Source organism: Brachyhypopomus gauderio, chromosome 5 (genome assembly GCF_052324685.1).
Source record: "Brachyhypopomus gauderio isolate BG-103 chromosome 5, BGAUD_0.2, whole genome shotgun sequence".
NCBI lineage: Eukaryota > Metazoa > Chordata > Actinopteri > Gymnotiformes > Hypopomidae > Brachyhypopomus > Brachyhypopomus gauderio.
The window spans coordinates 25,918,780-25,939,815 of record NC_135215.1 but is presented as its reverse complement, the minus strand read 5'-3'; the positions used below and the strand labels follow the sequence as shown (position 1 = coordinate 25,939,815).

Genomic DNA, 21,036 nt, shown 5'->3' with positions numbered 1-21,036 from the left:
GGCTGGGAACACGGCCGTGGGGCCTCCGGGTCAGACCGAGAATCAGGCTGTGTAGCCTCTGGGTCAGAACGGGAATCAGGCTGTGTAGCCTCTGGGTCAGACTGGGAAACTGGTTGGATAGCCTCTAGGTGAGACTGGGAATCAGGATGTGTAGCCTCTGGGTCAGAACGGGAATCAGGCTGTGTAGCCTCTGGGTCAGACTGGGAAACTGGTTGGATAGCCTCTAGGTCAGACTGGGAATCAGGCTGTGTAGCCTCTGGGTCAGACTGGGAATCAGGCTGTGTAGCCTCTGGGTCAGACTGGGAATCAGACTGTGTAGCCTCTGGGTCAGACTGGGAATCAGGCTGTGTAGCCGCTGGGTCAGACTGGGAATCAGGCTCTTCTGTAAGATTGACCAAAAACTCCGACCGTCTCTCCTTTACCCCAGTGCATGCTTGAAAAAGCACATAGGCATTCAGTGCTGCAATGTCAATCATATTATAAAACACAGCGACTGGCCAACGCCGTGTTCCACAACGCACAGTGTACTTTCGTACCATCTGGTCCATTATATCCACACCACATTTTAGGGAGTTGTAGTCAGTGATTGTGTTTGGCTTTTTTTTTGTGTGTTCCCAGTCTCCACCGTACTGTGCATGGTACTGAGGATGCAGACAGTCTTTCTACATTTGGGTGCGTAAACGGTCAGTGTGGCACCAGAGGTTGAAAACACCTGTGTGCTGAATTCCTCACGGACCAAAGTCTTTTTGGCAGAGTCTGGAAGCTCACGACGAATCCTGTTTACTGTGCCAAGGAGGGTGGTCTTCCGGCCCAGCAATCGTTTTGCTAGTGACAGTGAGGTGAAAAAATTGTCTGTGGTAATAGTTCTTCCTTTGTCCATAAATGGTTCCATGAGCTTCATCACCACATTTTCTGACAGTCTTTCCCCTGTGGGACTACTGGAGTCTTTACCTTTACTCACAAACCTTATTTTCAGTAGTTTTTAGCACTTTGAGTTGCACGAATGTATGAAAGGTGCTATAGAAATAAAGATTATTATTATTATTATTTATTATTAAAAGGGAAGGGCAGAAAAAAACAAAGCTCAAATGACCACTGCAATGGTTCACCAACTGCTGCTACATTGGACATCCATATTCACCCAAACACATATACACCCACACACACCCTCACACACATACACCCACAAACCTTATTTTCAGTAGTTTTTAGCACTTTGAGTTGCATGAATGTATGAAAGGTGCTATAGAAATAAAGATTATTATTATTATTTTTATTATAAAAAGGGAAGAGCAGAAAAAAACAGCTCAAATGACCACTGCAATGGTTCACCAACTGCTGCTACATTGGGCATCCATATTCACCCAAACACATATACACACACACACACACACACTCACACACATACACTCACAAACCTTATTTTCAGTAGTTTTTAGCACATGCATGTATGTATGAAAGGTGCTATAGAAATAAAGATTATTTATATTATAAAAAGGGAAGGGCAGAAAAAATACAGCTCAAATGACCACTGCAATGGTTCACCAACTGCTGCTATATTGGACATCCATAACACAAAGACAATCTTGTGTCATCCAAACACAAAGACAATCTCCCTCAATCTCCCCAAGGAGATTTTTTCTTCTCTATCTGAGTCAGTGAACACATCCAGCAGAACAATGAACTGATAGTTCACACCATCACCCCCCCGTCTACCTATAATGGCTGCATGTGCATAACAAAGGGTGGCCTAATGGGATGCAAATGTCCCCAGAACTGCCCCCTGGTGGAGGCCAGGTAGAAAAGTTTGGAATTAAAATGGTGGTAGTCCTAGTGTTAAGCTTGCTAATTGAATGTAAATAGCAACTCGACTATAAAAGGCACACAGCACCTGGTATTCCCAAGCTGTCTCCCATCCAAGTATTAACCTGGCGCAATCTCCGATCATTATTTAGTAAAATTCGATTTTCACCTTAACATAAATACCCGCCCGTCTCCTCGGCAGTGTATAAAGCGCTCGATAAATTCATCAACAGCAACACAGTTTATTGAAACCCTCCCTGACTTAACTGCTTTAGCCCACTCGCCATCCGATCCAGGAGAGTTAGATAGTCTAACCGACTACTTAGAGAATACCTGCAGTTCAGCTCTAGATATAGTAGCTCCACTAAAATATAAAAAAGCTAGATCCAAAAAGCTCGCCCCGTGGTACACTGACCAAACTAGAAACTTAAAACAAATAGCACGTAAATTAGAGCGGAAATGGCGATCTACTAAATTGGAAGTATTCCACTGTGCCTGGAAGGATAGCATTATTGACTACAAACGGGCACTCACTAAAGCACGCTCAACATACTTAGCCTCACTGATAGAGAAAAATAAAAACAATCCTAGATTTCTTTTTAATACTATTTCTAAACTTACAAAAAATCAAGCAGGCACAGAACCTCAGAATCCAGTAAACCTCACTAGTAATGTATTTATAGATTTCTTTGATAATAAAATAGAGAATATTAGACAAAATATAAAACCCTTTATTAGCATACAACTGGTATGTCATCTGGTTTGGTTGATATTGATTTAAATTACATACCGGGAGAAAAACTTGATGCTTTTCATCCACTCCCAAAATCAGAATTAGAGAAAATAATTTCTTCCTTAAATTGTACTACCTGCACACTAGACTCAGTTCCCTCAAAGTTATTAAAAGAGGTATTACCAGCTGTAACTGAACCTCTTCTAACTATAGTTAACTCATCCATTACAATAGGTCACATGCCCAAATCATGTAAATTAGCAATTATCAAACCTCTAATCAAGAAACCAAATCTTGATCCGACTGTGCTAATTATAGACCCATTTCAAACACATCATTTATATCTAAGATCATAGAAAAAGCTGTTGCCCAGCAATTATGCCTATATCTGCAATAGGAATAACATATTGTATGTATGAAAGGTGCTATACAAATAAAGATTATTATTATTATTATTATTATATTTGAAAAGTTCCAATCTGGTTTTAGGCCCCATCACAGTACTGAAAAAGCATTAGTTAAAGTAACAAATGATCTCCTCCTTGCATCAGATCAAGGCTATTTATCACTGTTAGTGCTTCTTGATCTTAGTGCAGCTTTCGACACAATTGATCATAGGATCTTGCTAGAAAGGTTAGAACGCTGGGTTAGAGTCTCAGGCACAGCCCTTTCATGGTTTCAGTCTTACTTAACAAATCGCTATCAGTTTGTAGAGCTTAATAATATTTCATCCAAACGTACAATGGTTAAATACGGGGTCCCGCAAGGCTCCATCTTAGGACCACTATTATTGACATTATATATGCTACCATTGGGCACAGTTATAAACAAACATGGTGTTAATTTTCACTGCTATGCGGATGACACTCAACTTTACATATCAGCCAAACCCGATGACAAACTCAGTTTAGGAAAAAGAGATATTGAGGCCTGTGTAAGAGATATTAAATGCTGGATGTCTCTAAACTTCCTACAATTAAATGAGGACAAAACAGAAGTTCTCCTTGTGGGCCCTAAGGCCGCAAGACAGAAAATTCCAAATTTAATGCTTAATCTTGCAGACTATCCCATTACACCTGGCACAGTAGCCAAAAACCTAGGCGTCATACTCGACTCCGACCTATCATTTGATAAATACATAGATAATACTACTAGGATAGCTTTTCTACATCTCCACAACATTGCCAAATTAAGAAATGCATTATCACAGGATGATGCAGAAAAATTGGTGCACGCCTTTGTTAGCTCTAGACTAGACTACTGCAATTCACTACTGTCAGGATGTTCAAATAGGAATCTAAATAAACTTCAAATAGTTCTGACTAGAACTAGAAAATTTCAGCATATTAGACCAGTCCTGCATTGGCTCCCAGTTAAATTTCGTATTGATTTAAAAATTCTATTATTAGCATATAAAGCACTACACGGGCTTGCTCCTGAATACCTCCAGGAACTTATTTCCTACTATGAACCCCCACGTCAACTAAGATCACAGGGTGCTGGTCTGTTATTAGTTCCACAAATTAACAAGGTAACAGCAGGGGGAAGAGCCTTTTCTTATAAGGCCCCCCAGCTTTGGAATAATCTTCCTAAATGTGTCCGGGACTCTGACACAGTCACAATCTTTAAATCTAGGTTGAAAACCCACTTATTTAGTCTAGCGTTTGATAATTAATATCCCCCTTAGATAAAGGTACAGATCCAGGGGTTCATAGACGAAGGGTTTTATGGTAGACTGGGGTGCTGGTGCTGTCATCCTGTCACTGCTCGTGGTCACTCAAGTTTGTTGACAGTGCAGTGGACGGATGCCATTGTCTCAGAATGCCCCCAAGCCTATGTTACCTTCTGGTTCTGCCTTTTTTAGCTAGGCTGTAATAATTTAACTTAGTGCCGGAGTTGCTGCCACACTCCAGAAATGTTTATAATTTTACCTGTCCTGTATATGTCCTCATACAGAGCTAATTTTCCCTGTTTCATTTCTCCACATGGCTGCCCGCCTGCTTGAGGAATAATGAGATGAGGAGAGACAAGCGATCCATCCTGGGCCGGCCACCTCCTGGCTAACCGGATGCCTACACCATGATGGACATTATTACATCTTTTATATTCTGTCTAAATGGACATTATTGCATCTTTTACATTCTGTCTACATTCTGTCTATATTGTTGTTGTTGTCATGGTGAACGGTGTCGGCCAGAGGTGGATGGGCTCCCCCCCTGAGTCTTGGTTCCTCTCAAGGTTTCTTCCTCATGCAAAAAACTAGGGAGTTTTTCCTTGCCACTGTCGCCTTTGGCTTGCTCACTGGGGGCTAGGACTCAGGACTTGTAAAGCTGCTTTGTGACAACAACTGTTGTAAAAAGCGCTATATAAATAAAATTTGATTGATTGATGATTGATTGCTCAAACCTATTTAGCTTCCTAGGTCAAATGAGATCGGGCGTTTTCAGGCTGGTATGGCCGTAAACCATAAAACAATGCAAAGATTATCTAATTATAACAAGAGCAAAACATGAACAACAGAAATTGCTAGCTTTTTTGCAGAACACATTTAAGCTTGATAATTAAATCTAATAGGCTTACAGCACCTGGTATTCCCAGGTGGTCTCCCATCCAAGTACTAACCAGGCCCAAACGAGCTTAGCTTCCGAGGTCAAATGAGATCGGGCGTTTTCAGGCTGGTGTGGCCGTAAGCCATAAAACAATGCAAAGATGACCTATTTATAATGAGAGCAAAACCTGAACAACAGACATTGCTAGTTTTTTTTGCAGAACACCTTTAAGCTTGCTAATTGAATGTAAATAGCAACTCAACTATAAAAGTCACACAGCACCTGGTATTCCCAAGCTGTCTCCCATACAAGTATTAACCTGGCCTAAACCTATTTAGCTTCCTAGGTCAAATGAAATCGGGCGTTTTCAGGCTGGTGTGGCCGTAAGCCATAAAACAATGCAAAGATTATCTAATTATAACAAGAGCAAAACATGAACAACAGAAATTGCTAGCTTTTTTGCAGAACACATTTAAGCTTGACAATTAAATCTAATAGGCTTACAGCACCTGGTATTCCCAGGTGGTCTCCCATCCAAGTACTAACCAGGCCCAAACAAGCTTAGCTTCCGAGGTCAAATGAGATCGGGCGTTTTCAGGCTGGTGTGGCCGTAAGCCATAAAACAATGCAAAGATTATCTAATTATAACAAGAGCAAAACCTGAACAACAGAAATTGCTAGATTTTTGCAGAACACATTTAAGCTTGATAATTAAATCTAATAGGCTTACAGCACCTGGTATTCCCAGGTGGTCTCCCATCCAAGTACTAACCAGGCCCAAACGAGCTCAGGCCCAAACGAGCACGTGGTATTCCCAAGCTGTCCCCCATACAAGTATTAACCTGGCCCAAACCTATTTAGCTTCCGAGGTCAAATGAGATCGGGCGTTTTAAGGCTGGTGTGGCCGCAAGCCATAAAACAATGCAAAGATTATCTAATTATAACAAGAGCAAAACCTAAACAACAGAAATTGCTAGTTTTTTGCAGAACACATTTAAGCTTGATAATTAAATTTAATAGGCTTACAGCACCTGGTATTCCCAGGTGGTCTCCCATACAAGTACTAACCAGGCCCAAACGAGCTTAGCTTCCGAGGTCAAATGAGATCAGGCGTTTTCAGGCTGGTGTGGCCATATGCCGTAAAACAATGCAAAGATGACCTATTTATAATGAGAGCAAAACCTGAACAACAGACATTGCTAGTTTTTTTTGCAGAACACCTTTAAGCATGCTAATTGAATGTAAATAGCAACTCAACTATAAAAGTCACACAGCACCTGGTATTCCCAAGCTGTCTCCCATACAAGTATTAACCTGGCCTAAACCTATTTAGCTTCCTAGGTCAAATAAGATCGGGCGTTTTCAGGCTGGTGTGGCCGTAAGCCATAAAACAATGCAAAGATTATCTAATTATAACAAGAGCAAAACCTGAACAACAGAAATTGCTAGTTTTTTTGCAGAACACATTTAAGCTTGCTAATTGAATGTAAACAGCAACTCAACTATAAAAGTCACACAGCACCTGGTATTCCCAAGCTGTCTCCCTTACAAGTATTAACCTGGCCCAAACCTATTTAGCTTCCTATTTCAAATGAGATCGGGCGTTTTCAGGTTGGTGTGGCCGTAAGCCGTAAAACAATGCAAAGATTATCTAATTATAACAAGAGCAAAACCTGAACAACAGAAATTGCTAGTTTTTTTGCAGAACACATTTAAGCTTGATAATTAAATCTAATTGGCTTACAGCACCTGGTATTCCCAGGTGGTCTCCCATCCAAGTACTAACCAGGCCCAAACGAGCTTAGCTTCCGAGGTCAAATGAGATCGGGCGTTTTCAGGCTGGTGTGGCCGTAAGCCGTAAAACAATGCAAAGATGACCTATTTATAATGAGAGCAAAACCTGAACAACAGACATTGCTAGTTTTTTTTGCAGAACACCTTTAAGCTTGCTAATTGAATGTAAATAGCAACTCAACTATAAAAGTCACACAGCACCTGGTATTCCCAAGCTGTCTCCCATACAAGTATTAACCTGGCCTAAACCTATTTAGCTTCCTAGGTCAAATGAAATCGGGCGTTTTCAGGCTGGTGTGGCCGTAAGCCATAAAACAATGCAAAGATTATCTAATTATAACAAGAGCAAAACCTGAACAACAGAAATTGCTAGTTTTTTTGCAGAACACATTTAAGCTTGCTAATTGAATGTAAACAGCAACTCAACTATAAAAGTCACACAGCACCTGGTATTCCCAAGCTGTCTCCCATACAAGTATTAACCTGGCCCAAAGCTATTTAGCTTGATAATTAAATCTAATAGGCTTACAGCACCTGGTATTCCCAGGTGGTCTCCCATCCAAGTACTAACCAGGCCCAAACGAGCTTAGCTTCCGAGGTCAAATGAGATCGGGCGTTTTCAGGCTGGTGTGGCCGTAAGCCGTAAAACAATGCAAAGATGACCTATTTATAATGAGAGCAAAACCTGAACAACAGACATTGCTAGTTTTTTTTGCAGAACACCTTTAAGCTTGCTAATTGAATGTAAATAGCAACTCAACTATAAAAGTCACACAGCACCTGGTATTCCCAAGCTGTCTCCCATACAAGTATTAACCTGGCCTAAACCTATTTAGCTTCCTAGGTCAAATGAAATCGGGCGTTTTCAGGCTGGTGTGGCCGTAAGCCATAAAACAATGCAAAGATTTTCTAATTATAACAAGAGCAAAACCTGAACAACAGAAATTGCTAGTTTTTTTGCAGAACACATTTAAGCTTGCTAATTGAATGTAAACAGCAACTCAACTATAAAAGTCACACAGCACCTGGTATTCCCAAGCTGTCTCCCATACAAGTATTAACCTGGCCCAAACCTATTTAGCTTCCTATTTCAAATGAGATCGGGCGTTTTCAGGTTGGTGTGGCCGTAAGCCGTAAAACAATGCAAAGATTATCTAATTATAACAAGAGCAAAACCTGAACAACAGAAATTGCTAGTTTTTTTGCAGAACACATTTAAGCTTGATAATTAAATCTAATTGGCTTACAGCACCTGGTATTCCCAGGTGGTCTCCCATCCAAGTACTAACCAGGCCCAAACAAGCTTAGCTTCCGAGGTCAAATGAGATCGGGCGTTTTCAGGCTGGTGTGGCCGTAAGCCGTAAAAGAATGCAAAGATGACCTATTTATAATGAGAGCAAAACCTGAACAACAGACATTGCTAGTTTGTTTTGCAGAACACCTTTAAGCTTGCTAATTGAATGTAAATAGCAACTCAACTATAAAAGTCACACAGCACCTGGTATTCCCAAGCTGTCCCCCATACAAGTATTAACCTGGCCAAAACCTATTTAGCTTCCGAGGTCAAATGAGATCGGGCGTTTTCAGGCTGGTGTGGCCGCAAGCCATAAAACAATGCAAAGATTATCTAATTATAACAAGAGCAAAACCTGAACAACAGAAATTGCTAGTTTTTTTGCAGAACACATTTAAGCTTGCTAATTGAATGTAAACAGCAACTCAACTATAAAAGTCACACAGCACCTGGTATTCCCAAGCTGTCTCCCATACAAGTATTAACCTGGCCCAAACCTATTTAGCTTCCTAGGTCAAATGAGATCGGGCGTTTTCAGGCTGGTGTGGCCGTAAGCCATAAAACAATGCAAAGATTATCTAATTATAACAAGAGCAAAACCTGAACAACAGAAATTGCTAGTTTTTTTGCAGAACACATTTAAGCTTGATAATTAAATCTAATTGGCTTACAGCACCTGGTATTCCCAGGTGGTCTCCCATCCAAGTACTAACCAGGCCCAAACGAGCTTAGCTTCCGAGGTCAAATGAGATCGGGCGTTTTCAGGCTGGTGTGGCCGTAAGCCGTAAAAGAATGCAAAGATGACCTATTTATAATGAGAGCAAAACCTGAACAACAGACATTGCTAGTTTTTTTTGCAGAACACCTTTAAGCTTGCTAATTGAATGTAAATAGCAACTCAACTATAAAAGTCACACAGCACCTGGTATTCCCAAGCTGTCTCCCATACAAGTATTAACCTGGCCTAAACCTATTTAGCTTCCTAGGTCAAATGAAATCGGGCGTTTTCAGGCTGGTGTGGCCGTAAGCCATAAAACAATGCAAAGATTATCTAATTATAACAAGAGCAAAACCTGAACAACAGAAATTGCTAGTTTTTTTGCAGAACACATTTAAGCTTGCTAATTGAATGTAAACAGCAACTCAACTATAAAAGTCACACAGCACCTGGTATTCCCAAGCTGTCTCCCATACAAGTATTAACCTGGCCTAAACCTATTTAGCTTCCTAGGTCAAATGAAATCGGGCGTTTTCAGGCTGGTGTGGCCGTAAGCCATAAAACAATGCAAAGATTATCTAATTATAACAAGAGCAAAACCTGAACAACAGAAATTGCTAGTTTTTTTGCAGAACACATTTAAGCTTGCTAATTGAATGTAAACAGCAACTCAACTATAAAAGTCACACAGCACCTGGTATTCCCAAGCTGTCTCCCATACAAGTATTAACCTGGCCCAAACCTATTTAGCTTGATAATTAAATCTAATAGGCTTACAGCACCTGGTATTCCCAGGTGGTCTCCCATCCAAGTACTAACCAGGCCCAAACGAGCTTAGCTTCCGAGGTCAAATGAGATCGGGCGTTTTCAGGCTGGTGTGGCCGTAAGCCGTAAAACAATGCAAAGATGACCTATTTATAATGAGAGCAAAACCTGAACAACAGACATTGCTAGTTTTTTTTGCAGAACACCTTTAAGCTTGCTAATTGAATGTAAATAGCAACTCAACTATAAAAGTCACACAGCACCTGGTATTCCCAAGCTGTCTCCCATACAAGTATTAACCTGGCCTAAACCTATTTAGCTTCCTAGGTCAAATGAAATCGGGCGTTTTCAGGCTGGTGTGGCCGTAAGCCATAAAACAATGCAAAGATTATCTAATTATAACAAGAGCAAAACCTGAACAACAGAAATTGCTAGTTTTTTTGCAGAACACATTTAAGCTTGCTAATTGAATGTAAACAGCAACTCAACTATAAAAGTCACACAGCACCTGGTATTCCCAAGCTGTCTCCCATACAAGTATTAACCTGGCCTAAACCTATTTAGCTTCCTAGGTCAAATGAAATCGGGCGTTTTCAGGCTGGTGTGGCCGTAAGCCATAAAACAATGCAAAGATTATCTAATTATAACAAGAGCAAAACCTGAACAACAGAAATTGCTAGTTTTTTTGCAGAACACATTTAAGCTTGCTAATTGAATGTAAACAGCAACTCAACTATAAAAGTCACACAGCACCTGGTATTCCCAAGCTGTCCCCCATACAAGTATTAACCTGGCCAAAACCTATTTAGCTTCCGAGGTCAAATGAGATCGGGCGTTTTCAGGCTGGTGTGGCCGCAAGCCATAAAACAATGCAAAGATTATCTAATTATAACAAGAGCAAAACCTGAACAACAGAAATTGCTAGTTTTTTTGCAGAACACATTTAAGCTTGCTAATTGAATGTAAACAGCAACTCAACTATAAAAGTCACACAGCACCTGGTATTCCCAAGCTGTCTCCCATACAAGTATTAACCTGGCCCAAACCTATTTAGCTTGATAATTAAATCTAATAGGCTTACAGCACCTGGTATTCCCAGGTGGTCTCCCATCCAAGTACTAACCAGGCCCAAACGAGCTTAGCTTCCGAGGTCAAATGAGATCGGGCGTTTTCAGGCTGGTGTGGCCGTAAGCCGTAAAACAATGCAAAGATGACCTATTTATAATGAGAGCAAAACCTGAACAACAGACATTGCTAGTTTTTTTTGCAGAACACCTTTAAGCTTGCTAATTGAATGTAAATAGCAACTCAACTATAAAAGTCACACAGCACCTGGTATTCCCAAGCTGTCTCCCATACAAGTATTAACCTGGCCTAAACCTATTTAGCTTCCTAGGTCAAATGAAATCGGGCGTTTTCAGGCTGGTGTGGCCGTAAGCCATAAAACAATGCAAAGATTATCTAATTATAACAAGAGCAAAACCTGAACAACAGAAATTGCTAGTTTTTTTGCAGAACACATTTAAGCTTGCTAATTGAATGTAAACAGCAACTCAACTATAAAAGTCACACAGCACCTGGCATTCCCAAGCTGTCTCCCATACAAGTATTAACCTGGCCCAAACCTATTTAGCTTGATAATTAAATCTAATAGGCTTACAGCACCTGGTATTCCCAGGTGGTCTCCCATCCAAGTACTAACCAGGCCCAAACGAGCTTAGCTTCCGAGGTCAAATGAGATCGGGCGTTTTCAGGCTGGTGTGGCCGTAAGCCGTAAAACAATGCAAAGATGACCTATTTATAATGAGAGCAAAACCTGAACAACAGACATTGCTAGTTTTTTTTGCAGAACACCTTTAAGCTTGCTAATTGAATGTAAATAGCAACTCAACTATAAAAGTCACACAGCACCTGGTATTCCCAAGCTGTCTCCCATACAAGTATTAACCTGGCCTAAACCTATTTAGCTTCCTAGGTCAAATGAAATCGGGCGTTTTCAGGCTGGTGTGGCCGTAAGCCATAAAACAATGCAAAGATTATCTAATTATAACAAGAGCAAAACCTGAACAACAGAAATTGCTAGTTTTTTTGCAGAACACATTTAAGCTTGCTAATTGAATGTAAACAGCAACTCAACTATAAAAGTCACACAGCACCTGGTATTCCCAAGCTGTCTCCCATACAAGTATTAACCTGGCCTAAACCTATTTAGCTTCCTAGGTCAAATGAAATCGGGCGTTTTCAGGCTGGTGTGGCCGTAAGCCATAAAACAATGCAAAGATTATCTAATTATAACAAGAGCAAAACCTGAACAACAGAAATTGCTAGTTTTTTTGCAGAACACATTTAAGCTTGCTAATTGAATGTAAACAGCAACTCAACTATAAAAGTCACACAGCACCTGGCATTCCCAAGCTGTCTCCCATACAAGTATTAACCTGGCCCAAACCTATTTAGCTTGATAATTAAATCTAATAGGCTTACAGCACCTGGTATTCCCAGGTGGTCTCCCATCCAAGTACTAACCAGGCCCAAACGAGCTTAGCTTCCGAGGTCAAATGAGATCGGGCGTTTTCAGGCTGGTGTGGCCGTAAGCCGTAAAACAATGCAAAGATGACCTATTTATAATGAGAGCAAAACCTGAACAACAGACATTGCTAGTTTTTTTTGCAGAACACCTTTAAGCTTGCTAATTGAATGTAAATAGCAACTCAACTATAAAAGTCACACAGCACCTGGTATTCCCAAGCTGTCTCCCATACAAGTATTAACCTGGCCTAAACCTATTTAGCTTCCTAGGTCAAATGAAATCGGGCGTTTTCAGGCTGGTGTGGCCGTAAGCCATAAAACAATGCAAAGATTATCTAATTATAACAAGAGCAAAACCTGAACAACAGAAATTGCTAGTTTTTTTGCAGAACACATTTAAGCTTGCTAATTGAATGTAAACAGCAACTCAACTATAAAAGTCACACAGCACCTGGTATTCCCAAGCTGTCTCCCATACAAGTATTAACCTGGCCTAAACCTATTTAGCTTCCTAGGTCAAATGAAATCGGGCGTTTTCAGGCTGGTGTGGCCGTAAGCCATAAAACAATGCAAAGATTATCTAATTATAACAAGAGCAAAACCTGAACAACAGAAATTGCTAGTTTTTTTGCAGAACACATTTAAGCTTGCTAATTGAATGTAAACAGCAACTCAACTATAAAAGTCACACAGCACCTGGTATTCCCAAGCTGTCCCCCATACAAGTATTAACCTGGCCAAAACCTATTTAGCTTCCGAGGTCAAATGAGATCGGGCGTTTTCAGGCTGGTGTGGCCGCAAGCCATAAAACAATGCAAAGATTATCTAATTATAACAAGAGCAAAACCTGAACAACAGAAATTGCTAGTTTTTTTGCAGAACACATTTAAGCTTGCTAATTGAATGTAAACAGCAACTCAACTATAAAAGTCACACAGCACCTGGTATTCCCAAGCTGTCTCCCATACAAGTATTAACCTGGCCCAAACCTATTTAGCTTGATAATTAAATCTAATAGGCTTACAGCACCTGGTATTCCCAGGTGGTCTCCCATCCAAGTACTAACCAGGCCCAAACGAGCTTAGCTTCCGAGGTCAAATGAGATCGGGCGTTTTCAGGCTGGTGTGGCCGTAAGCCGTAAAACAATGCAAAGATGACCTATTTATAATGAGAGCAAAACCTGAACAACAGACATTGCTAGTTTTTTTTGCAGAACACCTTTAAGCTTGCTAATTGAATGTAAATAGCAACTCAACTATAAAAGTCACACAGCACCTGGTATTCCCAAGCTGTCTCCCATACAAGTATTAACCTGGCCTAAACCTATTTAGCTTCCTAGGTCAAATAGGATCGGGCGTTTTCAGGCTGGTGTGGCCGTAAGCCATAAAACAATGCAAAGATTATCTAATTATAACAAGAGCAAAACCTGAACAACAGAAATTGCTAGATTTTTGCAGAACACATTTAAGCTTGATAATTAAATCTAATAGGCTTACAGTACCTGGTATTCCCAGGTGGTCTCCCATCCAAGTACTAACCAGGCCCAAACGAGCTTAGCTTCCGAGGTCAAATGAGATCGGGCGTTTTCAGGCTGGTGTGGCCGTAAGCCGTAAAACAATGCAAAGATGACCTATTTATAATGAGAGCAAAACCTGAACAACAGACATTGCTAGTTTTTTTTGCAGAACACCTTTAAGCTTGCTAATTGAATGTAAATAGCAACTCAACTATAAAAGTCACACAGCACCTGGTATTCCCAAGCTGTCTCCCATACAAGTATTAACCTGGCCTAAACCTATTTAGCTTCCTAGGTCAAATGAAATCGGGCGTTTTCAGGCTGGTGTGGCCGTAAGCCATAAAACAATGCAAAGATTATCTAATTATAACAAGAGCAAAACCTGAACAACAGAAATTGCTAGTTTTTTTGCAGAACACATTTAAGCTTGCTAATTGAATGTAAACAGCAACTCAACTATAAAAGTCACACAGCACCTGGTATTCCCAAGCTGTCTCCCATACAAGTATTAACCTGGCCCAAACCTATTTAGCTTGATAATTAAATCTAATAGGCTTACAGCACCTGGTATTCCCAGGTGGTCTCCCATCCAAGTACTAACCAGGCCCAAACAAGCTTAGCTTCCGAGGTCAAATGAGATCGGGCGTTTTCAGGCTGGTGTGGCCGTAAGCCATAAAACAATGCAAAGATGACCTATTTATAATGAGAGCAAAACCTGAACAACAGACATTGCTAGTTTTTTTTGCAGAACACCTTTAAGCTTGCTAATTGAATGTAAATAGCAACTCAACTATAAAAGTCACACAGCACCTGGTATTCCCAAGCTGTCTCCCATACAAGTATTAACCTGGCCTAAACCTATTTAGCTTCCTAGGTCAAATAGGATCGGGCGTTTTCAGGCTGGTGTGGCTGTAAGCCATAAAACAATGCAAAGATTATCTAATTATAACAAGAGCAAAACCTGAACAACAGAAATTGCTAGATTTTTGCAGAACACATTTAAGCTTGATAATTAAATCTAATAGGCTTACAGTACCTGGTATTCCCAGGTGGTCTCCCATCCAAGTACTAACCAGGCCCAAACGAGCTTAGCTTCCGAGGTCAAATGAGATCGGGCGTTTTCAGGCTGGTGTGGCCGTAAGCCGTAAAACAATGCAAAGATGACCTATTTATAATGAGAGCAAAACCTGAACAACAGACATTGCTAGTTTTTTTTGCAGAACACCTTTAAGCTTGCTAATTGAATGTAAATAGCAACTCAACTATAAAAGTCACACAGCACCTGGTATTCCCAAGCTGTCTCCCATACAAGTATTAACCTGGCCTAAACCTATTTAGCTTCCTAGGTCAAATGAAATCGGGCGTTTTCAGGCTGGTGTGGCCGTAAGCCATAAAACAATGCAAAGATTATCTAATTATAACAAGAGCAAAACCTGAACAACAGAAATTGCTAGTTTTTTTGCAGAACACATTTAAGCTTGCTAATTGAATGTAAACAGCAACTCAACTATAAAAGTCACACAGCACCTGGTATTCCCAAGCTGTCTCCCATACAAGTATTAACCTGGCCTAAACCTATTTAGCTTCCTAGGTCAAATGAAATCGGGCGTTTTCAGGCTGGTGTGGCCGTAAGCCATAAAACAATGCAAAGATTATCTAATTATAACAAGAGCAAAACCTGAACAACAGAAATTGCTAGTTTTTTTGCAGAACACATTTAAGCTTGCTAATTGAATGTAAACAGCAACTCAACTATAAAAGTCACACAGCACCTGGTATTCCCAAGCTGTCCCCCATACAAGTATTAACCTGGCCAAAACCTATTTAGCTTCCGAGGTCAAATGAGATCGGGCGTTTTCAGGCTGGTGTGGCCGCAAGCCATAAAACAATGCAAAGATTATCTAATTATAACAAGAGCAAAACCTGAACAACAGAAATTGCTAGTTTTTTTGCAGAACACATTTAAGCTTGCTAATTGAATGTAAACAGCAACTCAACTATAAAAGTCACACAGCACCTGGTATTCCCAAGCTGTCTCCCATACAAGTATTAACCTGGCCCAAACCTATTTAGCTTGATAATTAAATCTAATAGGCTTACAGCACCTGGTATTCCCAGGTGGTCTCCCATCCAAGTACTAACCAGGCCCAAACGAGCTTAGCTTCCGAGGTCAAATGAGATCGGGCGTTTTCAGGCTGGTGTGGCCGTAAGCCGTAAAACAATGCAAAGATGACCTATTTATAATGAGAGCAAAACCTGAACAACAGACATTGCTAGTTTTTTTTGCAGAACACCTTTAAGCTTGCTAATTGAATGTAAATAGCAACTCAACTATAAAAGTCACACAGCACCTGGTATTCCCAAGCTGTCTCCCATACAAGTATTAACCTGGCCTAAACCTATTTAGCTTCCTAGGTCAAATGAAATCGGGCGTTTTCAGGCTGGTGTGGCCGTAAGCCATAAAACAATGCAAAGATTATCTAATTATAACAAGAGCAAAACCTGAACAACAGAAATTGCTAGTTTTTTTGCAGAACACATTTAAGCTTGCTAATTGAATGTAAACAGCAACTCAACTATAAAAGTCACACAGCACCTGGCATTCCCAAGCTGTCTCCCATACAAGTATTAACCTGGCCCAAACCTATTTAGCTTGATAATTAAATCTAATAGGCTTACAGCACCTGGTATTCCCAGGTGGTCTCCCATCCAAGTACTAACCAGGCCCAAACGAGCTTAGCTTCCGAGGTCAAATGAGATCGGGCGTTTTCAGGCTGGTGTGGCCGTAAGCCGTAAAACAATGCAAAGATGACCTATTTATAATGAGAGCAAAACCTGAACAACAGACATTGCTAGTTTTTTTTGCAGAACACCTTTAAGCTTGCTAATTGAATGTAAATAGCAACTCAACTATAAAAGTCACACAGCACCTGGTATTCCCAAGCTGTCTCCCATACAAGTATTAACCTGGCCTAAACCTATTTAGCTTCCTAGGTCAAATGAAATCGGGCGTTTTCAGGCTGGTGTGGCCGTAAACCATAAAACAATGCAAAGATTATCTAATTATAACAAGAGCAAAACATGAACAACAGAAATTGCTAGCTTTTTTGCAGAACACATTTAAGCTTGATAATTAAATCTAATAGGCTTACAGCACCTGGTATTCCCAGGTGGTCTCCCATCCAAGTACTAACCAGGCCCAAACGAGCTTAGCTTCCGAGGTCAAATGAGATCGGGCGTTTTCAGGCTGGTGTGGCCGTAAGCCATAAAACAATGCAAAGATGACCTATTTATAATGAGAGCAAAACCTGAACAACAGACATTGCTAGTTTTTTTTGCAGAACACCTTTAAGCTTGCTAATTGAATGTAAATAGCAACTCAACTATAAAAGTCACACAGCACCTGGTATTCCCAAGCTGTCTCCCATACAAGTATTAACCTGGCCTAAACCTATTTAGCTTCCTAGGTCAAATGAAATCGGGCGTTTTCAGGCTGGTGTGGCCGTAAGCCATAAAACAATGCAAAGATTATCTAATTATAACAAGAGCAAAACATGAACAACAGAAATTGCTAGCTTTTTTGCAGAACACATTTAAGCTTGACAATTAAATCTAATAGGCTTACAGCACCTGGTATTCCCAGGTGGTCTCCCATCCAAGTACTAACCAGGCCCAAACAAGCTTAGCTTCCGAGGTCAAATGAGATCGGGCGTTTTCAGGCTGGTGTGGCCGTAAGCCATAAAACAATGCAAAGATTATCTAATTATAACAAGAGCAAAACCTGAACAACAGAAATTGCTAGATTTTTGCAGAACACATTTAAGCTTGATAATTAAATCTAATAGGCTTACAGCACCTGGTATTCCCAGGTGGTCTCCCATCCAAGTACTAACCAGGCCCAAACGAGCTCAGGCCCAAACGAGCACGTGGTATTCCCAAGCTGTCCCCCATACAAGTATTAACCTGGCCCAAACCTATTTAGCTTCCGAGGTCAAATGAGATCGGGCGTTTTAAGGCTGGTGTGGCCGCAAGCCATAAAACAATGCAAAGATTATCTAATTATAACAAGAGCAAAACCTAAACAACAGAAATTGCTAGTTTTTTGCAGAACACATTTAAGCTTGATAATTAAATTTAATAGGCTTACAGCACCTGGTATTCCCAGGTGGTCTCCCATACAAGTACTAACCAGGCCCAAACGAGCTTAGCTTCCGAGGTCAAATGAGATCAGGCGTTTTCAGGCTGGTGTGGCCATATGCCGTAAAACAATGCAAAGATGACCTATTTATAATGAGAGCAAAACCTGAACAACAGACATTGCTAGTTTTTTTTGCAGAACACCTTTAAGCATGCTAATTGAATGTAAATAGCAACTCAACTATAAAAGTCACACAGCACCTGGTATTCCCAAGCTGTCTCCCATACAAGTATTAACCTGGCCTAAACCTATTTAGCTTCCTAGGTCAAATAAGATCGGGCGTTTTCAGGCTGGTGTGGCCGTAAGCCATAAAACAATGCAAAGATTATCTAATTATAACAAGAGCAAAACCTGAACAACAGAAATTGCTAGTTTTTTTGCAGAACACATTTAAGCTTGCTAATTGAATGTAAACAGCAACTCAACTATAAAAGTCACACAGCACCTGGTATTCCCAAGCTGTCTCCCTTACAAGTATTAACCTGGCCCAAACCTATTTAGCTTCCTATTTCAAATGAGATCGGGCGTTTTCAGGTTGGTGTGGCCGTAAGCCGTAAAACAATGCAAAGATTATCTAATTATAACAAGAGCAAAACCTGAACAACAGAAATTGCTAGTTTTTTTGCAGAACACATTTAAGCTTGATAATTAAATCTAATTGGCTTACAGCACCTGGTATTCCCAGGTGGTCTCCCATCCAAGTACTAACCAGGCCCAAACGAGCTTAGCTTCCGAGGTCAAATGAGATCGGGCGTTTTCAGGCTGGTGTGGCCGTAAGCCGTAAAACAATGCAAAGATGACCTATTTATAATGAGAGCAAAACCTGAACAACAGACATTGCTAGTTTTTTTTGCAGAACACCTTTAAGCTTGCTAATTGAATGTAAATAGCAACTCAACTATAAAAGTCACACAGCACCTGGTATTCCCAAGCTGTCTCCCATACAAGTATTAACCTGGCCTAAACCTATTTAGCTTCCTAGGTCAAATGAAATCGGGCGTTTTCAGGCTGGTGTGGCCGTAAGCCATAAAACAATGCAAAGATTATCTAATTATAACAAGAGCAAAACCTGAACAACAGAAATTGCTAGTTTTTTTGCAGAACACATTTAAGCTTGCTAATTGAATGTAAACAGCAACTCAACTATAAAAGTCACACAGCACCTGGTATTCCCAAGCTGTCTCCCATACAAGTATTAACCTGGCCCAAAGCTATTTAGCTTGATAATTAAATCTAATAGGCTTACAGCACCTGGTATTCCCAGGTGGTCTCCCATCCAAGTACTAACCAGGCCCAAACGAGCTTAGCTTCCGAGGTCAAATGAGATCGGGCGTTTTCAGGCTGGTGTGGCCGTAAGCCGTAAAACAATGCAAAGATGACCTATTTATAATGAGAGCAAAACCTGAACAACAGACATTGCTAGTTTTTTTTGCAGAACACCTTTAAGCTTGCTAATTGAATGTAAATAGCAACTCAACTATAAAAGTCACACAGCACCTGGTATTCCCAAGCTGTCTCCCATACAAGTATTAACCTGGCCTAAACCTATTTAGCTTCCTAGGTCAAATGAAATCGGGCGTTTTCAGGCTGGTGTGGCCGTAAGCCATAAAACAATGCAAAGATTTTCTAATTATAACAAGAGCAAAACCTGAACAACAGAAATTGCTAGTTTTTTTGCAGAACACATTTAAGCTTGCTAATTGAATGTAAACAGCAACTCAACTATAAAAGTCACACAGCACCTGGTATTCCCAAGCTGTCTCCCATACAAGTATTAACCTGGCCCAAACCTATTTAGCTTCCTATTTCAAATGAGATCGGGCGTTTTCAGGTTGGTGTGGCCGTAAGCCGTAAAACAATGCAAAGATTATCTAATTATAACAAGAGCAAAACCTGAACAACAGAAATTGCTAGTTTTTTTGCAGAACACATTTAAGCTTGATAATTAAATCTAATTGGCTTACAGCACCTGGTATTCCCAGGTGGTCTCCCATCCAAGTACTAACCAGGCCCAAACAAGCTTAGCTTCCGAGGTCAAATGAGATCGGGCGTTTTCAGGCTGGTGTGGCCGTAAGCCGTAAAAGAATGCAAAGATGACCTATTTATAATGAGAGCAAAACCTGAACAACAGACATTGCTAGTTTGTTTTGCAGAACACCTTTAAGCTTGCTAATTGAATGTAAATAGCAACTCAACTATAAAAGTCACACAGCACCTGGTATTCCCAAGCTGTCCCCCATACAAGTATTAACCTGGCCAAAACCTATTTAGCTTCCGAGGTCAAATGAGATCGGGCGTTTTCAGGCTGGTGTGGCCGCAAGCCATAAAACAATGCAAAGATTATCTAATTATAACAAGAGCAAAACCTGAACAACAGAAATTGCTAGTTTTTTTGCAGAACACATTTAAGCTTGCTAATTGAATGTAAACAGCAACTCAACTATAAAAGTCACACAGCACCTGGTATTCCCAAGCTGTCTCCCATACAAGTATTAACCTGGCCCAAACCTATTTAGCTTCCTAGGTCAAATGAGATCGGGCGTTTTCAGGCTGGTGTGGCCGTAAGCCATAAAACAATGCAAAGATTATCTAATTATAACAAGAGCAAAACCTGAACAACAGAAATTGCTAGTTTTTTTGCAGAACACATTTAAGCTTGATAATTAAATCTAATTGGCTTACAGCACCTGGTATTCCCAGGTGGTCTCCCATCCAAGTACTAACCAGGCCCAAACGAGCTTAGCTTCCGAGGTCAAATGAGATCGGGCGTTTTCAGGCTGGTGTGGCCGTAAGCCGTAAAAGAATGCAAAGATGACCTATTTATAATGAGAGCAAAACCTGAACAACAGACATTGCTAGTTTTTTTTGCAGAACACCTTTAAGCTTGCTAATTGAATGTAAATAGCAACTCAACTATAAAAGTCACACAGCACCTGGTATTCCCAAGCTGTCTCCCATACAAGTATTAACCTGGCCTAAACCTATTTAGCTTCCTAGGTCAAATGAAATCGGGCGTTTTCAGGCTGGTGTGGCCGTAAGCCATAAAACAATGCAAAGATTATCTAATTATAACAAGAGCAAAACCTGAACAACAGAAATTGCTAGTTTTTTTGCAGAACACATTTAAGCTTGCTAAT

General features: G+C 40.5%; 24 non-coding genes and 33 pseudogenes across 24 annotated transcripts; all 57 read right to left on the bottom strand.

The window, feature by feature from the left end:
* Positions 1–5,109: 5,109 nt before the first annotated feature.
* LOC143515861 (5S ribosomal RNA) lies at positions 5,110–5,228 on the bottom strand. Its single transcript, XR_013131420.1, has one exon. It is a non-coding gene; the product is annotated as a 5S ribosomal RNA (ribosomal RNA).
* Positions 5,229–5,355: 127 nt separating this feature from the next.
* Positions 5,356–5,474, bottom strand: LOC143515561 (5S ribosomal RNA; annotated as a pseudogene).
* Positions 5,475–5,582: 108 nt separating this feature from the next.
* LOC143515893 (5S ribosomal RNA) lies at positions 5,583–5,701 on the bottom strand. Its single transcript, XR_013131451.1, has one exon. It is a non-coding gene; the product is annotated as a 5S ribosomal RNA (ribosomal RNA).
* Positions 5,702–6,104: 403 nt separating this feature from the next.
* Positions 6,105–6,223, bottom strand: LOC143515998 (5S ribosomal RNA). Its single transcript, XR_013131551.1, has one exon. It is a non-coding gene; the product is annotated as a 5S ribosomal RNA (ribosomal RNA).
* A 372-nt stretch (positions 6,224–6,595) lies between these two features.
* On the bottom strand, positions 6,596–6,714 carry LOC143516051 (5S ribosomal RNA; annotated as a pseudogene).
* Positions 6,715–6,822: 108 nt separating this feature from the next.
* Positions 6,823–6,941, bottom strand: LOC143515860 (5S ribosomal RNA). Its single transcript, XR_013131419.1, has one exon. It is a non-coding gene; the product is annotated as a 5S ribosomal RNA (ribosomal RNA).
* A 127-nt stretch (positions 6,942–7,068) lies between these two features.
* On the bottom strand, positions 7,069–7,187 carry LOC143515560 (5S ribosomal RNA; annotated as a pseudogene).
* A 214-nt stretch (positions 7,188–7,401) lies between these two features.
* On the bottom strand, positions 7,402–7,520 carry LOC143515859 (5S ribosomal RNA). The gene has a single exon (XR_013131418.1). It is a non-coding gene; the product is annotated as a 5S ribosomal RNA (ribosomal RNA).
* A 127-nt stretch (positions 7,521–7,647) lies between these two features.
* LOC143515559 (5S ribosomal RNA) lies at positions 7,648–7,766 on the bottom strand (annotated as a pseudogene).
* A 126-nt stretch (positions 7,767–7,892) lies between these two features.
* On the bottom strand, positions 7,893–8,011 carry LOC143516007 (5S ribosomal RNA; annotated as a pseudogene).
* A 108-nt stretch (positions 8,012–8,119) lies between these two features.
* Positions 8,120–8,238, bottom strand: LOC143515892 (5S ribosomal RNA). The gene has a single exon (XR_013131450.1). It is a non-coding gene; the product is annotated as a 5S ribosomal RNA (ribosomal RNA).
* Positions 8,239–8,365: 127 nt separating this feature from the next.
* On the bottom strand, positions 8,366–8,484 carry LOC143516048 (5S ribosomal RNA; annotated as a pseudogene).
* A 126-nt stretch (positions 8,485–8,610) lies between these two features.
* On the bottom strand, positions 8,611–8,729 carry LOC143516004 (5S ribosomal RNA; annotated as a pseudogene).
* Positions 8,730–8,837: 108 nt separating this feature from the next.
* Positions 8,838–8,956, bottom strand: LOC143515858 (5S ribosomal RNA). Its single transcript, XR_013131417.1, has one exon. It is a non-coding gene; the product is annotated as a 5S ribosomal RNA (ribosomal RNA).
* Positions 8,957–9,083: 127 nt separating this feature from the next.
* LOC143515557 (5S ribosomal RNA) lies at positions 9,084–9,202 on the bottom strand (annotated as a pseudogene).
* A 126-nt stretch (positions 9,203–9,328) lies between these two features.
* On the bottom strand, positions 9,329–9,447 carry LOC143515556 (5S ribosomal RNA; annotated as a pseudogene).
* Positions 9,448–9,661: 214 nt separating this feature from the next.
* On the bottom strand, positions 9,662–9,780 carry LOC143515857 (5S ribosomal RNA). Its single transcript, XR_013131416.1, has one exon. It is a non-coding gene; the product is annotated as a 5S ribosomal RNA (ribosomal RNA).
* Positions 9,781–9,907: 127 nt separating this feature from the next.
* LOC143515555 (5S ribosomal RNA) lies at positions 9,908–10,026 on the bottom strand (annotated as a pseudogene).
* A 126-nt stretch (positions 10,027–10,152) lies between these two features.
* LOC143515554 (5S ribosomal RNA) lies at positions 10,153–10,271 on the bottom strand (annotated as a pseudogene).
* Positions 10,272–10,397: 126 nt separating this feature from the next.
* On the bottom strand, positions 10,398–10,516 carry LOC143516047 (5S ribosomal RNA; annotated as a pseudogene).
* Positions 10,517–10,730: 214 nt separating this feature from the next.
* On the bottom strand, positions 10,731–10,849 carry LOC143515855 (5S ribosomal RNA). Its single transcript, XR_013131414.1, has one exon. It is a non-coding gene; the product is annotated as a 5S ribosomal RNA (ribosomal RNA).
* A 127-nt stretch (positions 10,850–10,976) lies between these two features.
* On the bottom strand, positions 10,977–11,095 carry LOC143515553 (5S ribosomal RNA; annotated as a pseudogene).
* A 214-nt stretch (positions 11,096–11,309) lies between these two features.
* On the bottom strand, positions 11,310–11,428 carry LOC143515854 (5S ribosomal RNA). The gene has a single exon (XR_013131413.1). It is a non-coding gene; the product is annotated as a 5S ribosomal RNA (ribosomal RNA).
* Positions 11,429–11,555: 127 nt separating this feature from the next.
* On the bottom strand, positions 11,556–11,674 carry LOC143515551 (5S ribosomal RNA; annotated as a pseudogene).
* A 126-nt stretch (positions 11,675–11,800) lies between these two features.
* On the bottom strand, positions 11,801–11,919 carry LOC143515550 (5S ribosomal RNA; annotated as a pseudogene).
* A 214-nt stretch (positions 11,920–12,133) lies between these two features.
* On the bottom strand, positions 12,134–12,252 carry LOC143515853 (5S ribosomal RNA). The gene has a single exon (XR_013131412.1). It is a non-coding gene; the product is annotated as a 5S ribosomal RNA (ribosomal RNA).
* A 127-nt stretch (positions 12,253–12,379) lies between these two features.
* Positions 12,380–12,498, bottom strand: LOC143515548 (5S ribosomal RNA; annotated as a pseudogene).
* Positions 12,499–12,624: 126 nt separating this feature from the next.
* LOC143515547 (5S ribosomal RNA) lies at positions 12,625–12,743 on the bottom strand (annotated as a pseudogene).
* Positions 12,744–12,869: 126 nt separating this feature from the next.
* LOC143516046 (5S ribosomal RNA) lies at positions 12,870–12,988 on the bottom strand (annotated as a pseudogene).
* Positions 12,989–13,202: 214 nt separating this feature from the next.
* Positions 13,203–13,321, bottom strand: LOC143515852 (5S ribosomal RNA). Its single transcript, XR_013131411.1, has one exon. It is a non-coding gene; the product is annotated as a 5S ribosomal RNA (ribosomal RNA).
* A 127-nt stretch (positions 13,322–13,448) lies between these two features.
* LOC143516106 (5S ribosomal RNA) lies at positions 13,449–13,567 on the bottom strand (annotated as a pseudogene).
* A 107-nt stretch (positions 13,568–13,674) lies between these two features.
* Positions 13,675–13,793, bottom strand: LOC143515983 (5S ribosomal RNA). Its single transcript, XR_013131536.1, has one exon. It is a non-coding gene; the product is annotated as a 5S ribosomal RNA (ribosomal RNA).
* Positions 13,794–13,920: 127 nt separating this feature from the next.
* On the bottom strand, positions 13,921–14,039 carry LOC143515546 (5S ribosomal RNA; annotated as a pseudogene).
* A 214-nt stretch (positions 14,040–14,253) lies between these two features.
* LOC143515891 (5S ribosomal RNA) lies at positions 14,254–14,372 on the bottom strand. Its single transcript, XR_013131449.1, has one exon. It is a non-coding gene; the product is annotated as a 5S ribosomal RNA (ribosomal RNA).
* A 127-nt stretch (positions 14,373–14,499) lies between these two features.
* On the bottom strand, positions 14,500–14,618 carry LOC143515387 (5S ribosomal RNA; annotated as a pseudogene).
* Positions 14,619–14,725: 107 nt separating this feature from the next.
* Positions 14,726–14,844, bottom strand: LOC143515982 (5S ribosomal RNA). Its single transcript, XR_013131535.1, has one exon. It is a non-coding gene; the product is annotated as a 5S ribosomal RNA (ribosomal RNA).
* Positions 14,845–14,971: 127 nt separating this feature from the next.
* Positions 14,972–15,090, bottom strand: LOC143515545 (5S ribosomal RNA; annotated as a pseudogene).
* A 126-nt stretch (positions 15,091–15,216) lies between these two features.
* Positions 15,217–15,335, bottom strand: LOC143515544 (5S ribosomal RNA; annotated as a pseudogene).
* A 126-nt stretch (positions 15,336–15,461) lies between these two features.
* LOC143516045 (5S ribosomal RNA) lies at positions 15,462–15,580 on the bottom strand (annotated as a pseudogene).
* A 214-nt stretch (positions 15,581–15,794) lies between these two features.
* On the bottom strand, positions 15,795–15,913 carry LOC143515851 (5S ribosomal RNA). Its single transcript, XR_013131410.1, has one exon. It is a non-coding gene; the product is annotated as a 5S ribosomal RNA (ribosomal RNA).
* Positions 15,914–16,040: 127 nt separating this feature from the next.
* On the bottom strand, positions 16,041–16,159 carry LOC143515543 (5S ribosomal RNA; annotated as a pseudogene).
* A 214-nt stretch (positions 16,160–16,373) lies between these two features.
* LOC143515850 (5S ribosomal RNA) lies at positions 16,374–16,492 on the bottom strand. The gene has a single exon (XR_013131409.1). It is a non-coding gene; the product is annotated as a 5S ribosomal RNA (ribosomal RNA).
* A 354-nt stretch (positions 16,493–16,846) lies between these two features.
* LOC143515849 (5S ribosomal RNA) lies at positions 16,847–16,965 on the bottom strand. Its single transcript, XR_013131408.1, has one exon. It is a non-coding gene; the product is annotated as a 5S ribosomal RNA (ribosomal RNA).
* Positions 16,966–17,092: 127 nt separating this feature from the next.
* LOC143515542 (5S ribosomal RNA) lies at positions 17,093–17,211 on the bottom strand (annotated as a pseudogene).
* A 108-nt stretch (positions 17,212–17,319) lies between these two features.
* LOC143515889 (5S ribosomal RNA) lies at positions 17,320–17,438 on the bottom strand. Its single transcript, XR_013131447.1, has one exon. It is a non-coding gene; the product is annotated as a 5S ribosomal RNA (ribosomal RNA).
* Positions 17,439–17,841: 403 nt separating this feature from the next.
* Positions 17,842–17,960, bottom strand: LOC143515996 (5S ribosomal RNA). Its single transcript, XR_013131549.1, has one exon. It is a non-coding gene; the product is annotated as a 5S ribosomal RNA (ribosomal RNA).
* Positions 17,961–18,332: 372 nt separating this feature from the next.
* Positions 18,333–18,451, bottom strand: LOC143516050 (5S ribosomal RNA; annotated as a pseudogene).
* A 108-nt stretch (positions 18,452–18,559) lies between these two features.
* Positions 18,560–18,678, bottom strand: LOC143515848 (5S ribosomal RNA). Its single transcript, XR_013131407.1, has one exon. It is a non-coding gene; the product is annotated as a 5S ribosomal RNA (ribosomal RNA).
* A 127-nt stretch (positions 18,679–18,805) lies between these two features.
* On the bottom strand, positions 18,806–18,924 carry LOC143515541 (5S ribosomal RNA; annotated as a pseudogene).
* Positions 18,925–19,138: 214 nt separating this feature from the next.
* LOC143515847 (5S ribosomal RNA) lies at positions 19,139–19,257 on the bottom strand. Its single transcript, XR_013131406.1, has one exon. It is a non-coding gene; the product is annotated as a 5S ribosomal RNA (ribosomal RNA).
* Positions 19,258–19,384: 127 nt separating this feature from the next.
* Positions 19,385–19,503, bottom strand: LOC143515539 (5S ribosomal RNA; annotated as a pseudogene).
* A 126-nt stretch (positions 19,504–19,629) lies between these two features.
* LOC143516006 (5S ribosomal RNA) lies at positions 19,630–19,748 on the bottom strand (annotated as a pseudogene).
* Positions 19,749–19,856: 108 nt separating this feature from the next.
* Positions 19,857–19,975, bottom strand: LOC143515888 (5S ribosomal RNA). The gene has a single exon (XR_013131446.1). It is a non-coding gene; the product is annotated as a 5S ribosomal RNA (ribosomal RNA).
* A 127-nt stretch (positions 19,976–20,102) lies between these two features.
* On the bottom strand, positions 20,103–20,221 carry LOC143516044 (5S ribosomal RNA; annotated as a pseudogene).
* Positions 20,222–20,347: 126 nt separating this feature from the next.
* On the bottom strand, positions 20,348–20,466 carry LOC143516003 (5S ribosomal RNA; annotated as a pseudogene).
* Positions 20,467–20,574: 108 nt separating this feature from the next.
* LOC143515846 (5S ribosomal RNA) lies at positions 20,575–20,693 on the bottom strand. Its single transcript, XR_013131405.1, has one exon. It is a non-coding gene; the product is annotated as a 5S ribosomal RNA (ribosomal RNA).
* Positions 20,694–20,820: 127 nt separating this feature from the next.
* Positions 20,821–20,939, bottom strand: LOC143515537 (5S ribosomal RNA; annotated as a pseudogene).
* Positions 20,940–21,036: the final 97 nt, after the last annotated feature.